Source organism: Coptis chinensis, chromosome 5, assembly GCF_015680905.1.
Source record: "Coptis chinensis isolate HL-2020 chromosome 5, ASM1568090v1, whole genome shotgun sequence".
In the NCBI taxonomy this organism is placed as follows: domain Eukaryota; kingdom Viridiplantae; phylum Streptophyta; class Magnoliopsida; order Ranunculales; family Ranunculaceae; genus Coptis; species Coptis chinensis.
The window spans coordinates 20,176,353-20,184,597 of NC_141460.1; the positions used below are offsets into that span (position 1 = coordinate 20,176,353).

The 8,245-nt window shown below is 39.4% G+C and overlaps 1 long non-coding RNA gene across 1 annotated transcript; it reads right to left on the reverse strand.

The window, feature by feature from the left end:
* Nucleotides 1-153: 153 nt before the first annotated feature.
* On the reverse strand, nucleotides 154-7,924 carry LOC147497032 (uncharacterized). The gene is made up of 2 exons (XR_015195000.1): nucleotides 6,716-7,924; nucleotides 154-482 (listed from the first exon to the last, which is right to left on the reverse strand). It is a non-coding gene; the product is annotated as an uncharacterized LOC147497032 (long non-coding RNA).
* Between the last annotated feature and the right edge of the window lie 321 nt (nucleotides 7,925-8,245).

Genomic DNA, 8,245 nt, shown 5'->3' on the forward strand with positions numbered 1-8,245 from the left:
TTCAATACATATCAGAATGAGAATGATGAAAATAAAAGGAGAGAGTCTTCAATTAAAAGCATCATCATTTTTTTTTTTTAAATAAAAAAAATCCAGCAGAGTCTCCTTTGTATTTTCAACATTTCAAAAACCTAAATCCTGTCATAACTTGAAAATCAAACAATACAATTCTCATAGATCAACTATACCAAAATATATAACTTCATATTTATACATAACACAAATTACTTCTAAAACTAAAAGACAACTCATTAAACATTAAAGAAGACTTTGCATAAATTTTCACCTGGGGCTAATTCTAGTAACGAAGAGAAAAATAAAATAAAATAAATACTCCACGCCCACTGATCGAGTTCTTTATTTCTCTCATTCTCCCCTCTATGCATATTGTTCACACCATTCTGCTACCATATGGATAAATGCGCCATGGAGCAAAGATTACAATCATGTTGCTGAAAAATTATGGCAATTTAACTTGGTACCTGCAAACAAACCATATACACATGATTTTTTTAGAATTGGTACATTTAGCATATTATTTACAAAAGAGATGGTTCTCAAAATAAAATAATCTCTATTCTTATTTTTAAGTATCCACGCTATCATAAAAAAAAAAAAAAAACAACAACAACAACTATCATAAAAACTTACATAGCATATATATGGATACAACATATTCTTTAATTTCTAAACCAATAAATGTAATATTCTTTAATTTCTCACTTGCCTTTTCTCATTGGTATCGATGTCCTTAGAGAAGAACTTCTGGGTATACGACATTTGTAGTACAATTTCTTGCATTAGGTGGAAGAAAAATGGATATTCTTTTTGAAGAAGTACATCTGGACATGGCCACATAGAGTTGCCCATGACTGAAAACTGGTGTCCTCAAATCAATGCCAACATATTTCACTGACTGGCCTTGCGACTTATTAATTGTCATGGCATAAGCTAGTCGAACAGGGAATTGTCGTCTTGATAGTTTGAAAGGCAACTTTGCATTTGAGGGAGCCAGAGATATTCTTGGGATGAGTACCGGATTTCCAGCTTTCTCTCCAGTCAAAATTTTGGCTTGAAGGACTTTACTTTCGCACATTGAAGCACCATAAGTCGCGGTCCCATTGCAAAGGCCATCTTTAGGTGCTATGTTCCTGAGCAACATTATAGGGCATCCAGGTTTTAACTTGAGATTGAAAGGTGGTAAGCTAGAAGGGTCGAGGGAGTTGAGAAACTCGGTGGGATAGTGAGCCCCACTTGGATTATCAATATCATCTTCGATGATTTTATCCTGCACCAAATACTCAAAGGCTTCACCAGGGGAACAAATTCAGTGCAACCTCATTAATTGCACTCACATCATCATTACGGGGCAAACAAGAATAGTACGATCGGTTAAGAAATTTGGAGACGGTGTGTCCATAACATCCAATTGGGGATAGGCAGAGAAAATGAGTTCTTGGATATTGGTACACTTGCGTATTCCATTCGCGCAATTTACGCGCATTCTTTGGGATTGAACCAATCTAAATGAATCAAAGCAAAAATGAATTCATTAGTTTTTAAAATAGTTCGTTTATATATGAAACTAATGGAGAAAAAACATTCTAATTAGAAGGCATTAGTAGCACACCTCCAACAAAAATCGGGCGAATTCGACATTTCGGACTCCGCCATTTCAAGCCGCATGTTACGTACCAAGTGCAAAACTTCTAAATAACTCCAAAGGAAAGAGCGTCGTAGTGATGCACCAACAAATTGCTCTCTCTGGCCTAACGGTATAACAGGCAGTGTTTGTCGAAAATCACCACCAAGAACTGTAGTGATACCACCAAATATCTTCTTGTTTCCACAAATATCTTGAAGTGTTCTATCCACAGCCTCAACACAGTATCTATGTTGCATGGGCACCTCGTCCCAAACAATTAGTTTTGTTTCTTTAAATAGGTCAGCAAGGTCGGAATGTTTAGTGAAGCCGCAAAAAGTGGTATCCATCACATCAATTGGAATTTTAAATGTAGAATGAGCGGTCGTCCACCGACAATATAAAGAGATGCAATTCCGATGATGCCACCATGATGACAATAAGACCCATGTTTGCGGCAGGCAGGCTTTGCAATTGTATTATACAAAAAGTTTTCCCCTGCACCAGTGCTCCATTCAAAAAGAAAAGTTTGCCCTTGTCACCAAATCTTGAATCGATCCAAAAATTATAAGCATGAAGTTGTTCGTCATTAAGGCGACTAACATCAACTCTGACCTCTTCTCCTATGCCTTCATCTTTGAAGTTGGCGTTGTTCCCAAATGAGCCTATTGCCAACAATTTTTCTCCAATCCTCTTTTGGCTTTGGCATGGGCGGGAAATTTTCCAATGTCTTCCCAGATTCTAAAAGGACTTGTTCCACCAGATATAAGCCGTAATCTGTTATTTGCTCATCATTTGGATCCGGGATGCGTGCTTTGTTCAAAGCCAGTGTCCAAGATCATCACATATACTCGATGCAAATTTGCTCCAAAGTAGATCCGGTCGTAAACGGATGACACTCTAAAAGAATTACACAAAACAACCTCCGTAGTTGATATCCAGTTTTCATAATCGCCGCCTCTTCTAGGCATTGTATCCACTCATCATCGACTTCCAACAGCCCACGGGCAATACATGCTTCTTTGTATGTGTGTTGTACATGGTATCACCGACTTTATAAAGATATGCAAAGGAGGTAGGGCCTTTTACAACAATAAGTAGCAAGCGTAGATAAACCCTCTCCGGCATTAGGGCTTGCAAAATACATCCTACCAATGGAAGGTCCCCGAGTCCTAGGAGTCCACTCTTGAGAGTCTTTGTGAAAACATAGTGTCTTGGAAATTCTTGATAGGTAAATGCTCGCGTGCATTTGGATCTTCAAAGACAACACTTAAAGAAAGTTGTCGGTGTTGAGGTTTGGTCTCCGCTCGGGCAAGAATTGCATCCATGGGCTCTTTGCTATTGAAAACAACCCTATGCATGCCTTCCAAATGAAGCACCAATCGTTGGACACTTGGAAACTCTTTATGCATTGGATTCTGAAATAGATGCCATGCGGCTTTTGTTGGTCCAATGTACCTTGCATCGATATATTCTTTGAATCTCATCATTTGTTCCCCGCCACCACCATTGCTTTGTCATAGCCTTTGTAGATGTACTTGTTAATATATTTAACAGCTTGACACGATGCACAAACTTCAACATTGATATGGCAGTCAAACATTTCAGACAGATATGCATTGTAGGGAACAACATCTCCATTATCAACTTTAACCATTTTATTCTTCCTCTTCACAAAATATTTCTTGCTAGTGTCGCGCCTTCGGTAAATGGAGTACCCTTTTTTATCCATAATTGTTTCCTCCACAAACTCTTTTGGATAGGCTTTGGTGCATCGACCATTTTCCATACATGAAGCACTCGGATCTCGATCACCACAGGGGCCATGAACCATGCACTTCTTCACTGTTTCAAACAATGCGGGGGGTGGGTGTGTCGGTCCGGGAATTCGCACATACAAATTTATCCACTTGTTCACTGTTTCGGATCTTGTCATCATGCGAGAAATAAAAAAAGGCAATGTGTGGAAGACCGCGCTTCGAAATTCAATGGTATAGACATATGCAACCACCCGGCCGAAGATATCATTCTTCAAGATTTCTTTCATAATTGCTTTTTCGTTTATTTCGAATACCCGTGCAACTATTTCAGGGCCGGTGTCGAAGTCCGGTGTTCCTTGAGCGCATCTTTAATTTCCGCCAATTAGGGGTTTGTAGTCACCGTAAGAAAAATATCCGGGTGCTTATAGTGCCGGGTGATAGCCATTGAATCTTGAAAAATCTCGTTACATGTGCCTTGGACTTCCAACATGCGAGGAAGGCAAAATGAACCGTTGGCCAATTTGATCAGGACTTAATCCCTCAAGTGCAACATCTGTCAAGCACTTGTACACATCCGAACGGATGGTGTCTTGATTTAGTCTAATGTATCGCAGACGGTTACGCGTTCATATGCAGCCCAAGCATCAACCAAAAAATTCATGCAACAATTTACACCCTAGCAAGATGGATGAGTACTCTGTGGGTCGTTCAAACAAACGGTAGGCGTAATATAATAATTGAGTGAGTCTTGCATTGCTTGGAGCATTTCTCTTGACGTCCCACAACTTCAAATCAGGTGACCAACCCAAATCCCCATAAAGAAACAAAAGAACATAATGCAAAGGCAAATAAGCGGGATGACATTCGCTTATCCGTTCCAACTCATGCCCTCCTCTCAAGCGAAGTACAATATCACGCATGGCATCAACCTTACTCCCATCTCCAGGCAATATCACTGCGATCTCATCAGTTGTCGGAAGATTGTACCTTCGTCTATCCGAACGCGGATCATAGTGTAGATGGACCGGAACATTGTTATTCTCAGAAGCATTTTCAGTTAAAACCTCAAATGCTTCCTTATAGATATCACAAAATTTGTGGGTGCGTAAGAGTTTCTTATGCAGTTTTCAACACTTCTCTTGACAAATTCGGGTTGCGATTGTGGCGGTGATCCAAAGCAGCTAGGGGATCATAAATATAAAGTTCGCGAAAACTTAGGTTCCATCCCCCGGATCAGGCAACAATGAACCGATTTGGGCCGCGAACTCCCCATGGATGATGAATGAGGTTGGACCACGCCCATGTAACTACACGATCGTTAAATTTGCAACCAAGACTGGTAAAGGCATTACACACATTGTATTGCGAATCTGCTCCACGGAATAATCTTGCACGTTTATTAGATCCTTCGAATAAAGATTTAAGTGCCGGAGGCAGTGGAGAAAGAAGCGGTAGCTTAACTTTTCCTTGTAAACAGCAAGTTCCAAATAAAGGTCGGTTGCGCCTTGATTTTGATAACTGTTCATCTTTCCAATGAAGGGCCGAACAAAATGGACAGAGAACATCCATCTTTCCCAGAAAGTGGCGGCGATTTGGAACAGGAAGCACATGGCCTCTATGAGGATTAAGAATTTCTTCTTCACTTTCATCAAATCCAGTCATATTATGATCACTGCAAAAATAGACCTATGATATATCACACTTTACGGTATGTTGAAACCTAACAAAAGAATGAGAATTTAAGCACTTGACTTACATAGTATTATCCTCACAACTTTGCATTGTGACATCTTCCGTGATAGATGAAGAGGACCCAACTTCGTACGTTGACCTCGTCTTCTTAAAGGAATCTGATATGTAATCAGACATAACGTCTTTTTCCCTCCGTCTTCGATTTTGTTGTGCTATAGTCCTTTGATCGATATCTTTTTCTCTTCGAAGACGTTGTGCAATAGATCTCCGATTAGGAGGTGCAATAGAGCTTTGACTGGGAGGCACAATAGATAAGAGATTGGGAGGCGCAGTAGATCTTCGATTATGAGAAATAACAGATAACACATTAGGAGCTGCGGGAGATCGTCGATTAGGAGGCACAACAGATAACCTATTAAGAGCCGTAGGAGAGCTTCGATTAGGAGGCACGACAGATAACCTATTAAGAGCTGCGGGAGATTTTCGATTAGAAGGCACAACAGATAACCTATTCGGAGCCGCATTAGATCTTCGATTAGGAGGCACAACAAATAAAATATTGGGAGTCGCAGTTGATCTTCGATTAGGAGGCACATATACCAGATTAGGAGACACAACATTTCTTCGATGTGGAGGTACATATACCAGATTGGGAGGTTCTGCTATGGAATTGTCTGGGTGAACTAACGATTCCCTTCCTCTCTCTTCAATGCGCTTTTTAACCATGATTGCCTAGGAAGCGTCAATTCGCAAAAATTTGGAAACGCGCAAAGTTAAAGAATCAAAACGGAGCTCTAATCAAAGAGCACAGCGAAGACTCAAAGCAGTAAATAGTAGAACACCTAATTGAAAAGCACTGAAATACATTAACTTTCAGATATATTTAGGAATTAACATAGAAAATTCTAATTCAATTAAGTCTTTTTTTCAGCTTTTAATTAAGAAGTAAGAAGAGTTCGTTAGTTTATTTACATTCTCCACTATTTCATCAAAAACATGCAAATTGCATTAATAACAGGAAGTGGATTCTCCACTATCGATGTAAATATAAAAAAAGGAAACCAACCAGCAATGCTCGTAGACTTTTCCCACTAAAGTAAGACCACCAGTGGGACGAAGTAAGAAATTGCCTTCACTTACTTCTGAACAGTCAATTTAAATAAAATCACTTCCTATTAAATAAAAGGACTCTCCACTTCCTATTTTGAAATTATAACAAATTGGCAAGAGTTTGAGTTGTCGAGATATATCTAGGAATTAACAAAGAAAATTCTAATTCTAATTAAGTCTACATTTTAACCATCTATTCTCCACTACCGATATATATCTAGGAATTAACAAAGAAAATTCTAATTCTAATTAAGTCTACATTTTAACTTCTGTCATTCTCCACTATCGATGGTAAAAAAAGGAATTCGAAAGTAACCCCATTAAACGCTCTAGTAACGACACCAGCACAAAGTTAAAAAAAAAATAGCACACCAGCACAAAGTAACGACACCAGCACAAAGTTAACAAATACCCATTTCTTAATTAAAAAAGAAAAAACAAATAAGCTAGGGGGTTCAATAAAATTCGAAAAGAAAAATTCAAATAAGCTAGAGGGTTCAATAAATTTCACCTTAAAATCGGAACAGCAAAATACTTTGTGACTGCAGAATAGCAACGATGGCAGCTTCGATCTCTCGGAAGTTGTCTCCACCTCCAGCAAGCAACGACGCCAGCACAAAGCTATAAAATAGTACACATTTCTTTGATATCACGTCTATCCTCCTTTAGCAGTGCATTGTCTGCCTCCTGCCACTCTCCTAGCATCCCGCGAATGTAGCCGGTCAAGTGGTGCTTTACTGGTGACAATGACCTCTGGGTAAGTAGTGGAGTCGACTGTGTTTTAAGAAGATTAGAGTAAAAAAAAAACCCAAACTTGTCAGTGTTCTCTTGGCTCGAACCCGCGAAAGCCCGGAAAAACAAAACACACTCTGGACCGTTAATTTGTAGAAACAGGATCCCAGGATGCTACAAAGAAACCCAAACTAACAGACGCAACTCATTTGTAACAACAGGATTCCTTCAGTGCAACTCATTTGTAACAACATGAAAACTTATATTCCTTCAGTGCAACTCATTTGTAACAACAGGATTCCTTCAGTGCATTCCTACTCTCACTTACTCCAATAGAATGACTCATAACAACAGGATTCCTTCAGTGCATAAGAAGACATTCCTTTTTTCTGTGTGAAATCGGTTGCGAGAGAGAGCCTAGTGGCCTTGATCGGTCTAGTTCCTACTGCTTTTTTACTGCTTTCCTTCCTTTCTGTCGATGCTTCGGATGCTGCCTTATCGCCCTAGGAATGAATGGCGGGACGCAACTGCACCTGCCGCTTCCTATTCTTATGCCTAATAGTGAATGTGTGGATTTACCTTGGGAAACCAGTTGCTAGTCATCTAGCAGAGGGCGTTGAGTCTATCCGAAAGCTGACTAAGCAAATAATATTCTCAGAAAAAAGCAAGCCAAGCTAAGCTTAAGCTACTCTGATTTGAAGGGATTTTGGGATTTTTGAATAAGGGGAGTTCGAGTGCTCGAAGATGAGCAGAGAAATGGTATAAAACCCAGCCAGAGAAATGGTATAAAACCCCAGCGATGATGAGGTGAGAAGATGTTCTTTGGTAAAAAAAACCGAAACTAATGTTTTTTTTGGGCTCGAACCCATGCCGTTAGATTTTGTTAGAAATGATCTGGGCCGTTCTTTATTATAGTTTTGTCCTGTAGTGGGAAAAAAATAACCCTATCTTATTAGATAGATTGACATTTTAAAATTGCATGGGTGTGTCCTTGATGTGGACTAAACTTGTCTCTTTGCTTCCCATCCTACTGTTACTGTGAAATGCAACATGTTCAAAAATTCAACTTTGTTATTACTTAGACCAGCTCCAACCATTTATATATTCGGTGGAATGGAACCAACCTCCAACCATCACGATATGATAATTGCTAGCGTCCTGAACTTTTAAGGGGGTTGGAGGGTCCCGACCAGTTACTTGATTCAAAATTTAAAAATAAACTCAATACACTCTCTTTCCTTCTTCTTGCAAACCAGAAAATGTAAACTGCTCACGGAAGTTCATCGGAAAAAGAAATGTTCACTATCCA